At 36.9% G+C, this 12632-nt stretch overlaps 1 protein-coding gene across 1 annotated transcript in view; it reads right to left on the bottom strand.

Annotated features, from left to right (window-relative positions):
* Positions 1 to 316: 316 nt before the first annotated feature.
* The window catches only part of TBC1d7 (TBC1 domain family member 7), a 183073-nt gene continuing 170757 nt past the window's right edge, over positions 317 to 12632 (bottom strand). Inside the window, 1 exon segment of the mRNA XM_090384586.1 lies at positions 317 to 665. The gene's annotated coding sequence lies outside the window, so the exon portion shown is untranslated.

Genomic DNA, 12632 nt, shown 5'->3' with positions numbered 1-12632 from the left:
TCCACATTATTATCCGAAGCACTGAAAATTTTGTTTGTGGCAGTGCTGATTAGAGGAATAAATGGGAAATATGGCAGATGTGCAGAAAATACAAATTTTCTATTCAAGCACTGTAATATTAAAGTGGTTGATTTTTAAAGCATGAGATATAAAGTCCCAGGAATAATTTCAGTTAAATTGCACTTACCAATTAGTTTTTGTTCCCTTTAAAGCAGTTCCCTCCAAAAGCTCTATATGAAGCCTTTCTCATTTGCTGCAACTGGAAGCATTTCTGGAACCCATCTACTGATATTAATAATAACAGCAACAAAACATGTTATTTATGCTTAATTTAATAATGATTACAATGATTAATTTACACATTTTAATTTTCAAACAGAACCCCAACTGCACCAAAATGAAATATTCTGCAAAGCCAGTTTTTTCTGGTGGTGTTCCCAAGTTGGCAATGGCATCTTTTAATGAATCCCCTCAAGATCTTTTCAAATTAACTTACTCCTTAGTGTTCTAATAACAAATCATTGTGGTGTACATACAATAATTTGTACATTTTTAATACTGCACAGTTCTTCCAATAGATTATTAAATTAAAAGCTCTTGTTCAATAACAGCTGATTATCTTCACTGTCCAAGGTTCCTTAATTATTTAACATTCAGATTATAACCTGTAACAACAAAAGAAATGTTATTAATTTCAATTTTCTATTCAAGTTATGTTCTTCTGCATCTTTACAAATTACCTTATTATTTTAAAGGTATACAATCAAATATACAAAGGTACAAGCCAAAAATTTCTGAACTGGGGCAGTAAAATTAATTTAGACTTACTTTATTTACATGTTGGCATTATTTCCTTCAAAGTACACCCCTCCAGAGTTTATATATTGATCCCAACACTTTTTACACCATTTGAAGCATCTCTGGAACTTCTGTTTCATGATGGCAACACTTTCTGCAATTTAGCTTGAATCTCCACAATGTTTTTGAATGTTCATCCCTTTAATTGGATTCTCATTTTGGGGAAAAGGAAAAAGTCACAGTGGGTCAGGTTGGGAAAATAGGGAGGAGGTGGGACCAACCGTTTTGTTCTTGGCAAAAACTGGTGAAGTGTGTGGACTTGCACAATGTCATGATGCAGAAGCCAATGCCAAGTAAAACATTTTTCTGGAGGTCCTGACATTCATGCCATTTATCTTGACATCAATCTCTCAAACATCTCAGGACCCTGACATAGAACTGATTTCCCGGTTTGGCTTGGTGGAAGGAACTCCTAATGAACAATTCTCTCACTGTCAAAGAAAACAATGAGCATGCTCGATGTTTGATCCGATCCCCTTACCTTTTTTGGAAGTGGAGATGGACTCTTTTCCACTGAGATTACTGCTGCTTGGTTTTGGGATCATAACCATAAACCCAGCTTTCACTCCTGTTATGACCTTGGAAAGGAAGTTTCTGTCCATTCAGATCCGTGCACACAGAAAGCTGTTCTGTTTATCACTCAGCAAATGGGGCACAAATTTAGCAGTAATCTGCCTACCTATGATTAGTTTAATGAAGCATAAATTCTCAGTTAAAATGTGTCAACATGTACCATATGACACGCCAAGAATGTCACAAATATCGTTAATCACACAGTCTGCTCTCATGGATGACTTGATGCATTTATTCAACATTTTCATCCATTTGACTGGATGACCTGAGCACTCAAAATTCTCAAACGAAGTTTGGCCATCTTGGAAATGTGAATACTATTGAATGAAAAGTTTGTGTTCTACCCACTGCATCATCACCAATGTTTAAGCATTCCTTAAGTCTCTGAAGCTGTTTTCTCAAGTTTATGAAAAAAATTTGGTGCACTATTCCTTAACATCTGTCCTCTTACTGGCTACAAAAATTTGTAACTACATTTACAAAAATCACAAAACACAACAAAAACAAGTTAATCAGTAATGTTCCACAGATAGGTTGGGTAGGCTGAGTAAAAGAAAGCACTGGCTAAGAGAGCAAAGAAGGGGGACAAGGAGTTTTTCATGCATGTGAATACAAAGAAGAAAAAAAGAAAAAGATCAGATCAGATTGTTGTGCACTGGGTATGGGAAAGGCATAGATAAACCAGCAGATGTTGTTGCTAATGAACTGAATGGTTACTTTGCATTGGTCTTTACTGATGAAAGACCCTTTATACGGAGCCACATAAGATTAATGATTTCAAAATTACTGATGACTATTTATTAGAAAACCTTTTTGGTCTAAAAGCAAGTAAAGCTTATGGAGTTGATGGCACATACCCATTAACTTTGATGGAGGTGGCCAGACACAGAGTGTATTGAACTACTGAGGTTAATTATAAGGGCATCTTTGGACTTGGGAGAGATTCCTTCAGATTAGCGAAGTGCAAGTGTATTGCCAATGAATAAAGACGGCTCTAAGAGTGAAGTAACTACAGATTAGTTGGTCTGACTTCAGTAGTAGTGAAAATTTAGAGGCAATGATCAAGAGTGCAATCCAGGTACATTTAAATAGAAGTGGCATTCTGCCATTTCTACGGATACACAACTTGATTTTGTTAAGGGAAAATCATGTTTAAGTCACATACTGATGAGCTAGACGTAGGGAACAATTTCTACATAGTTAAATTGGATTTCAGCAAGGCACTTGACTCTGTCTCTCATGTGAGGTAACTGTATAAACTGGAAAATGTTGGGCATTACTGGAAAGATTATAAGATGAATTGCTGGGTGGCTGCAGCATGGAAGGCAAAGGGTTGTGATTAATGGATATTCTTCAGATTGGTATAATTTCAGAAGTGGGGTCCCCCAAGGATCAGTTCTTGGACCATTGTTGTTTCTGATTTTCATAAACGATATCGATGCAGGATGTAATGTGAAAACTTGTAGAAAATGCAAAGACTGGGAGAGTCGTTAATGATCAGTGCCAAGCAGTGCTCCTTCAGGATTGAACATGCTTCAAGAATGGTCAGAAAAGTGGTAGCCATGTTTTATTGCAGCAAAATGCAGGGTTACTCTTGGGAATAGCAACCACAAAATAACTTATACACACTGAATTAAAAATACAAAAAGAAAGGGATCTGGGAGTTATGATACAAGCAGAAGATGAAGTTTCCTGAGCAGTGTAAACAGGCGGCCAATAAAGCTCATGGTGTCCTATTGATGATTTATTAAAAAACATCTTGTAAATATAGGAAGGTCATAATCCCACTGTATTATTGCAAGACTGCATCTGGAATACTGTGTCCAAGTATGGAGATTTCATCTGAAAAAAGACATCGAGCTTCTTGAAAGGTCCAAAGATGGGCAACTTGCATGGTGAGATCAGCAAAAGGGAGACCATATGAGAAAAGACTGATTATGTGGGCTAAAGAGCTTGGAAACCAGGCACCTTAGAGAAGACGACTGAAGTGTACAAGGGTCTGTGAGCCTTATACACCTCAGTAAAATGGGGGCATAAATTCAAGTTACAGGAGAAGATGTTTGACTAGATTGTAGGAAATTTTTTCTTAGTCAGAGGGTTGTTGATTACTGGAACAATTTGCCTGCAGAGGTAGGTGAAGCTGACAGTTTGAATATATTAAAAGGTCTGCTGGATAGTTACCTACATGAGGAGGGGAGCATATAATTTATATTTTTTAATCTACTTTTTCTTTTTTTGGCCAGTACAGCAAAATCCTGTGGCTTCCTTGCACTATATGGCTGTTACAAATACTAAACACATACTTAAACACCAACTGCACAAAAGCACATGTATAACTGGTGCAAAACGTGCACTACTATAAGTGTGGTTAGCACTCCATACAGCCAGCACAGAAACTTTTGGCTCACACTCTGTACATCTATTACTGTAAATTACGGTAATACTGTAAATTACGGTAATACTATTACGGAATTCATATAACGTAACTCGGTAGGAGATAAAACTCGATACTGAAATATATATATACAATGTTATAACTGCATTGGGATATAAGTTTAGTATTATATTTTTATATTTTTAATTGTATTGAAAATGAATCGAAATCACGGCTCAGGCCAGAGCAGCAAAGCAAAAGGCTCAAGCTTCAAGCAACCAAGGTAGTGGGAGTGCTGTGGCTTAGGGGAGAGCTGAGGGGGGGGGGGTTGTCCTCTGAATCACAGCCTTTTGAAATGTACTGCTTGTATGATGTTTGTGGAGCTATCAGGAACGGGCCATGATATTGCCAAGTGGAATGTCTGTGTGTGTGTACTCGATGTAAGGAGTGTGAGGAAATCAGGCGCCAACTCAGTGGCACCTGATTTCCTCATATTTATAATTATGAGATATTCATGAGAGCTTGAAGAACAGGGTAGATGCCCTTGAAGCATTTAAATTGAGAGCCCATCAAGTTCTCAGCTGCCCACATCAATGCCAGAGCTTGTACTTCAACATCAGTCAACACAGTGGCAATCCCCAAGGCAGAATGAGCTGGTTCCACAGGAACTAGTTGTTGTCGGTGACTCTATTGTCAGGGAAACAGGGAATATATTGTGCAAAAAGGATAGATGGAACAGGACCAGGGTATGTCTGCCAGGGGCAAAGACTGATGACGTTGTAGGTCAGATATCATCCTTTAAGGGCACAAAGGGTGATATTGTTGTACACGTTGGCACTAATGATATTAAGAGTAGGAGAACAGTGGAATTACTTAACAAGTACAAGTCAATGTTGAAAAACAGCCGTGAGTTAGGGTTGAAATTGAAAGTGTCTGCAATTCTGTCCAGACATGATAAGAGAGAGAGTATATGATGAGAGCCTTCTCAATCAATTCAGCCCTGGCCAGATTATGCAAGGCTTTTTCACAAGCACAGACCATGCTTTGCATAGTCTGTGCTTGCTAACAGGAGAGACTGGCTTCTAGAGGTATGGGATATGCTTAAATAGAAAGGGCAAGAATAGTTGGTGATGCTATCTAAGCAGAGTTAGGTGGGTTAAAAAACTGCGAGTTTGGGGGGGAATACACGGACTAATACATTAACAGTAGCTGCTGGCAGAAGTGAAGGTGATTCTTGCATTCCTATTGTAATGAGCAGCAGCCTGAAGAGGATACTGTTGGAGATTTCAGGAGCTCCTGGGAGAGTCATCATGGAACAAGTAAATACATGGGCTGTGTTAGGGTAACTAACAATAAGAACAGGTGCATATATACTTGTGTGTACACCAGTGCTAGTAATTTGGTAAATAAATTTGAATTTCAGGTGTTGGTCAAAACATCAAAGGCAGATATAGTTGGGATATCAGAGATGTGGTGTCACACAGATATAAGGAATGCAGAATTGGAATTTGGGTAGTACAATCTGTACAGAAAGGATATACAGGATAGGAATGGAGGTTACTGTTATTATTGTTATTTGGTTTTTTTTAGGAGCATTAGCAACTAAGGCCATATTGCTCTGAGGATATGTGGTGGTTCTCTGACCTTTCCGCATCCTCCGTATTCGGTGGTCACGGGCTCGAACCCCGGTCTAATCAAGAAGCATGTGCTACGCACTGCTGCTCCTGCCCACCTGGCTATGGAGGCTCCTAGGAATGGAGGAGGGGTTATGCTATTAACATTAGCATTAGTTGAGGCACATAATGCAAGAAAGCAAACTTAGAGACCTTCAGCAAAAAAAAAAAAAAAAACTTCTGCACATCTATTCTACAACTGTCTTTCCTCAATTTTAATTTATGATCCCTCAGGTTCTTAACCTGTGCAAGTGGAAGTATCCCATCAGCATTGAGCTAGCTCAAACAATTCAAGGCCTTGTACACCTGTCAGATCACCTCACAGGTGCCTAGTCTCCAAATGCTGCAATTTACAAAATTTAAGACTCTCCTGGTAAGAGAAATCCCCCCCCCCCATCTGTTCTTCTCACCAATCTTGTTGTTGCCATTCTCTGTACTTATTCTAGCAAATCTACATCCTTCCTAAAATGAGGCCTCCAGACCAATCTTGTTGCCATTCTCTGTACTCATTCTAGCACATCTACATCCTTCCTAAAATGAGGCCTCCAGACCTGTACCCAGTACTCAACTTGTGGCCTTACCATTGCCTTATACAAAGGTATAACCACCTCCTTGTCTCTGCTAGCAAAATTCCTATATATCATTGACAAGACTCCATGACTTGCTCTGGCAGCCCGTCTGCATTGCTCAAAGAACGGCATTTCTGTCTGACTGCACAATTACCCCCAGGTGTTCTTCATTCTCCACCTCTCGGAGTGCAGTATTTTGCATTTGTCAAAATTAAACTTCAGTTGCCACTTATCAACCCATCTACCTAACTTTTCTAGATCCTGTTTGAGTAGCATAGTGTCTTTACTATCATTAGCAACCCTGCCAATCTTTGTATCATCTGCTAACTTGGATATTAAGCCTGATATATCATCATCGATATAATTAATAAATAAACAAAACAACAATGGGCCCAGCACCGAACCCTGGGGAACTCCACTAATAACATTAGTCCACGTAGAGCAGTGTCCATTTATTGCTACTCTCTGCTGCCTCCTACCCAACCATCCCTTTATCCATTGCAGCAACTTGCCTTTATTGCCATACCATTCCAATTTCTATAACAGTCTTCCATGTGCAACAGTATCAAAAGCTTTCCTGAAATCCAAGTATATGATATCAAAATTATTTTTTTGCATCCAGTTCCTTTGTGATGACATCGTAGTATCTAATCAAATTGGTCAGACAAGACTTTCCCTTAATAAACCCATGCTGTATCTGAACTATTACTGCAGTCTTGTCCAGGTAATCCTGCTTCACTTCTTTAACCAGTTACTCCATTGTTTTCTCCACAGATAATTATATTAATAACTAATTCAAATTATAATAATTACAATAACTAATAATTATTTAATATATATATAATATATATATATATTAAATAACTAATATATATAATAACTAATAGTTATAATAATTATAATAACTAATTAAAATTATAATAATAATTAATTCAAAGGGTGACACAAATAATTATAGACCTGTTAGTTTACCAGAAGTTAAACTAACTGGTCTATAATTATTTGTGTCACCCTTTGAATCCCCTTTGTGAATTGGGGATACATTTGCACATCTGCAGTCAACGGAGACCTACCCTGAATCTAAAGATGCTCTCATGATTAAGGCTAAGGATTTGCTTACTTCCCTTGCTGCCTCCTTCAGTATAACTGGATAGATTCCATCTGCTCTGGGTGCCTTTTTAATGTTTAACTTCAATAATTTCTCCTCCACTTTGCTCTCCGTTATTACAAAATCATTTAGCTCCTTGTTAGAGTTTAGTAAACTTCTGTCCTCCCCTTCGTTACAGAATTCGTCATGTGTGAATGCAGATGCAAAATACTCATTCAGTTTGTCAGCTATCTGAGCATGATCATCAATAGTCGAACCACTAACATCAAGTGGACCATATAATATCGGTGTAAATACACCATAGCTTACCTAAAAATTTAACTACATAAGTAGTGTAATGGCATCGTTTGATTTTATCTCATATTGTGGCTACTTTCACAATGAGATACCAGGTATTGCACTACTTCGAATAAATAACGCTTCTCTAGTAGAGGAGGCTACTGTTATTTATTCTCAGTGGACACCACCACTCAGACGCATTTTGGAGCTTGTTGGCTCACTTGTTGGCAGGTACCCTGATAATGCAGACATCCTATCACGGTTGCAAAGTTAATTCCACAATATAGTAATGCCACGAGTGGTCAAGCGGTTGTTAGGTTAGTTGGATTAGTAACTCTAATAAGAACAAAAGGAAAGTTGTCTTTTCTTTCCTGACTTAACTTACTACTTGTAAGATGAAGTCTACATTGATTTTTGAAAGAACTTAAGAGAAAGTAACTGGAAACTTTAAACAGAAGAGTGATTCCTTTAAAGGAGAACGCTTTAGATTGCTTTATAAAGCTCTGAAATCGCTTGGCCACGGAAACACTTGGCACCCGCGGTCAAATTATTACAGCCATTTCTAGTCATTTAAATGCTTTTAATTTAAACCTACAAGGCAAATTGGTCTCTGATTTGTATGGTGACATCAAATCATTTCAGAATAAGTTGTTATTATTTAAATCCCAAATTGAAGGAGATAATTTAGTTATAATAAATTATCTCCTTTGAAGATTGTACCTAAAAGAGAAACACTTATTTCCAAAGAATCGTTGCCTCTAGTTATTACAATTAGTTTTTGATGATTTTGAAAGTCAATTTGCTGATATAAGATCTCATGAAAAAGAAATAAGCATGTTTGAGAATCAATTTACTTCTGTGGCTGAAAACTACAATCCCAGCTTGCAACCTGAACTTACTGATCTTCAAGCCAAAACATGGTCCAAAAATAAGTATATGGACTGTGAAATTAAACTACTTGAATTCTACAAGGCTCTCCCATCTGAAGATTTTCTACTAATAAAAGAAAATGCCACGAAAATGTTTTTTTTTGTTTGAATCAACGTATGTTTGCAAGCAAATTGTTTAATGCATGTAATCAAATAAATATTTAAAAAGTAACAGAATAACAGTTGAGCATCTTCATTCTGTATCAAGAATTGGCATCGCAAATTTTCAAATAAATTTTGAACAATTATCTAAAAACATTTAGTCTCAATCATTTCATTATATGTTAAGTTTTGTTCAGTAAATGTTATGTATTGTACTTAATAAAATTTTCGAATATTTTCCATTTTAGGTGTATCATTATATTTATTTATTCTCCTTAATATTCAAAAGCAGTGATCCTTTCAGGTTGTAATTTTCTAAAGTGAGCATTTAAAAGCAAAAGTAAGGTATTTCAAAAAAAAAAAAAAAAAACAAGAGTAAAGTATTTTTTGAAAAAACAAAAATAAGTCATATTTTTATAATTTTAATCAAATCTAAAAAATAAATCACTGACATAGATTTGTTGCACATAAGTGTTGGGAATTTGCATTTTTTATATATAGCCTGAAAATAAAAAATGGTAACATGAAAATAGAAACTTCCTTTTACATGCAACAAGATATGGAAAATGCAACACACTTTTTCAATTTTTCTCGAATCACTCAGTGTGACCTGCAAAACAAATCTAACTTTCAATATGGCCCTTGTACTGGAAAAGGTTGGACACCACTGGTCTAGGGGTTAAAGTGAAAATTCACCAGTCCAGAGGCTGTGGGCATTTTTGTTTCTAATTTCTACATTTTTATTTTGCCATTATTTATTTTTCTTTCCTTTATATTGGTTTAGAACTAATTCATTATAAAGAGTGCCAAATCAGATCAATAAGGTACGGCAAAATGGGAATGTTTTTGGCAGTCAAATTTCATAATTTTCAGTACGCAATGTGAGAAAAATAAACGTTAACTAAAAGAAGTTTTGTACTAGACTGACACATCAAAGTTAAAATAGTGTGTGCATGCTCATTAGAAGTTGCTCTAAGATCTACTCACAATCTTTTAGCAACCTCTATGCATTCAAGAATTAAAATATCAACATATGGTTTTTTTTACATATGCAATGCTCTCTCTGACTGAACTTCTGATACGTTCTGATGCACCTGTAGGTGCATCAGCAACTACAGGCCATATAACACCATTGTGCATTATGTTTGTAAAAGTGTGTGTGTGTTCATGAGCTGATTGAAACTGACTGGGAAGTTGGCTCCTTGGATAATGGGACAATGGGAGGAACCTTTATGAGCTTTTTCACATTATCAAAGAGTTAAGTCATTGTTTTCATTGGTTTTGATACTTCAGTCTTAGGTGCCAACGTACCATGTCTACGGGCTAGTCTGCATGTTGTGCATGGTGAAAAACCAGAATAACTTACAGAAGAGTCAGTTTTTATATGACTACTGACTTTAAAGTTAAAGTTATACAGTCAGTTGCAGCTGTAGTTAGTTACTGTCCCTGTGATTACCTAACTACAGCTGCAACTGACCATTTAAGTTTAACCTTCAACCATTTCAGGAGTGACTTTGGCAAGCAGGTGTGACTCCAGAAGTAAGTTTGTTCATAAAATTTTGTGTAAAAAAAAAAAAAAAAAAAAAAAAAACTGTACATGTACATAAAGTGCTTTGAAATATTAATTTGTTCTTAAATGGAGTGAAATTGTCAACAAACCAGAATAATCTTAAAAAAACTTGTTCCTTTTTAATTGGTAAAGGCTAAAATATGTGAGAAAGCTAGACTTCTGCACAGAAACAAACTGCATTCCTAGAAATATGCTAACCAAATGTAAACTTCCTGAGGGCTAACCTATTAGTTTTCTCAATAGTCATTTAGGTCCCATTTCAATGCGAAAATTCCATTGTCATTCAATGTGCCCAGTGCCCCTAATGCTTTATACACAGTCTCCACTCCTGAGACACCTTTGTTTCTGAGCTATATAAACCCCACGCCTTTGTAGTCTACCATTCTCACTTAAACCACTTACCTGTCTTTGAACCTTTTAAGACGTCCAAATCATTCAAAATATGAGCAAATAAAATAAAATAGTAAAGTAATAAAATGATAAAAATAAAAGGAATTAAAAGGATTAAAAATACAAATAAATGAAATAAAATAAAATAAAGAAAAATAAAATAAAAATAATAGAAATAAGGAAGTGATAGAAAAATAAAGGGGGGAGAGATAAAAAAAAAGTAAATAAATAAAATAAAATAAAAATCTCACACCAGTGTAAGGCTGGTGTTTGCAATGAGAAACACAATAGAGGAAAGAACATCAGTAAAAGTAGGAGGAAGAATAAAAAGTAAACACTTGATAGACAGACAAAAGGAAAAGACATCGATTAAAAGGGGACAGAGAGAAGAGATAAAAATTCCACATAGGATAACCTGTATCAGTAGATGATCCCAACTCAGGAGTAGCCTGAGGCCAGCAGGAGATAGAAGACAGGAAAACACAGTGATATTGTTCAGCTTCATATAAGTAAGATTAGCAACTGTCCAAGTCGAAGATGGTGGTGAAGAATGCCACTTGAGCTAAAGACGGTGGTAGCGATGAATTGGCGATGATGGCCTGGACTGGAAGGAAGAGCTGGAATAGGAGTAGTTCCCAGAATTGAAGCACTATTGATGAGTTGTACACATCTGGTGAAGGATTTATGTGCAAAATCTTGAAGAAGATTAAATTTTTTTGGAGCCAAGAGAGAGAGAGAGATGACTAATTACTTGGAGAAAATGGTTGACAGATAGCAGACAGAGGCTGATATGATTCAAGCAATATGGACAGGTGAAAAGAACATGCTACCAGTCTTCTCGGCTGCCACAGTTAGAGGGGAGAATCAGACAGGTTAAACAAAGCAAGTTAAATGTAGCAAAGGAAACCATGGCCAGTTAAAGGAAAAAGAGCGTATAGACTTAGATTAGATTGAACCACTTTAGAACAGACTTCTATAAGGCAAAGGACACAGATGGAATAAACTTTCTTGTAACCATACCTCTGGAAGAAGACCACCGATCTCACCAGAGTTGAACTGAGTAGTTCTAGGAATCAGTTTTTTCAGTTTTAGGATTGCAGTGGATATTAACAGTTATGTCTAAAAATTCAACAGAAATGGCATGTCTAAGGTAATAGCAAAAACCTCAATAAGCAATATGGAGGTCCAGAGGTAGGCAACCATTTAAAACCTGTAGCGCAGCTATCAAGACAGTGCGACAGAAACAACTCATCATTAAGAGCAATGTCTTTGGATAGAGGAGAGTTTCTCTTGGATAGCAACCTTCTTAGTATACCAAAACCAAGTGCCAGCGCCATAGGTACAAATTAGAACAAACACCACTTTGTACAAAAGACGAAGGGTACAATGGTTAATACCACTGATGAGACAGATGGGCAAGCAAAGAAGGTGCAAGACATGTTTCTAGGAGTTTAATTTATGATCTAGAATAATACCCAAGAATTTATGTGAATCAACCAGAGAGAGAGAGAGAGAGAGAGAGAGTGAAAAGTTTAAGTCGGAGGCCCGAAAACGTTAAGGTTATCCTTAAGATAAAGAAGCTTATTCTTGTCAGGAGTAATGGTAAGTTTATTAATAACGGACCAAGAGCACAGGTCATTCATGACGCTATTGGAAGTACTTTCCAAAGAAGAACAAGAAGTACCAAGGACAAGAAATGTTAGATCATTAGCATATGCTATTTTAGAAGCATTGGAAGATAAATGGAGAAGCCACTCATCCAGAACTAAATCCCGGATGAGTGGAACAAGCAATGAATCTTGTGGGCATCCTTGAGAGGCAGAGCAACTAAGTTGCTGAGTACCAGAAATGATTCAGATAGAATAGTGGAGAAAGTCATTGCAGGTTAAGTTGTAGAGTTGTGTTGTTGTTATTTGGTTTTTAGGAGCATTAGCAACTAAGGCCATATTGCTCCGGTGCGGTGGTCATTCCCTGACTTTTCCGCATGCTCCGTATTTGGTGGTGACGGGCTCGAACCCCGGTCTAATCAAGAAGCGTGTGCTACCACTGCTGCTGCTCCTTCCCACCTGGCTACGGAGGCGCCTGTAGAGTTGTGAGGGGCATTGCGTAGCTCTGAGGCAAAAAACAAAGCTCTCCCATCAAAAGGAGTCAAAAGCTCTAGAGAAATCTATGAAAATAGCCATAGCATATTTAAACATGCAGTTGTA

Source organism: Mastigoproctus giganteus, chromosome 11 (assembly GCF_048544385.1).
Source record: "Mastigoproctus giganteus isolate SK-2022 chromosome 11, ASM4854438v1, whole genome shotgun sequence".
Lineage (NCBI taxonomy): Eukaryota > Metazoa > Arthropoda > Arachnida > Uropygi > Thelyphonidae > Mastigoproctus > Mastigoproctus giganteus.
Note: the sequence above shows the minus strand (reverse complement) of the source record. Positions and strands in the feature narration are given on the sequence as shown.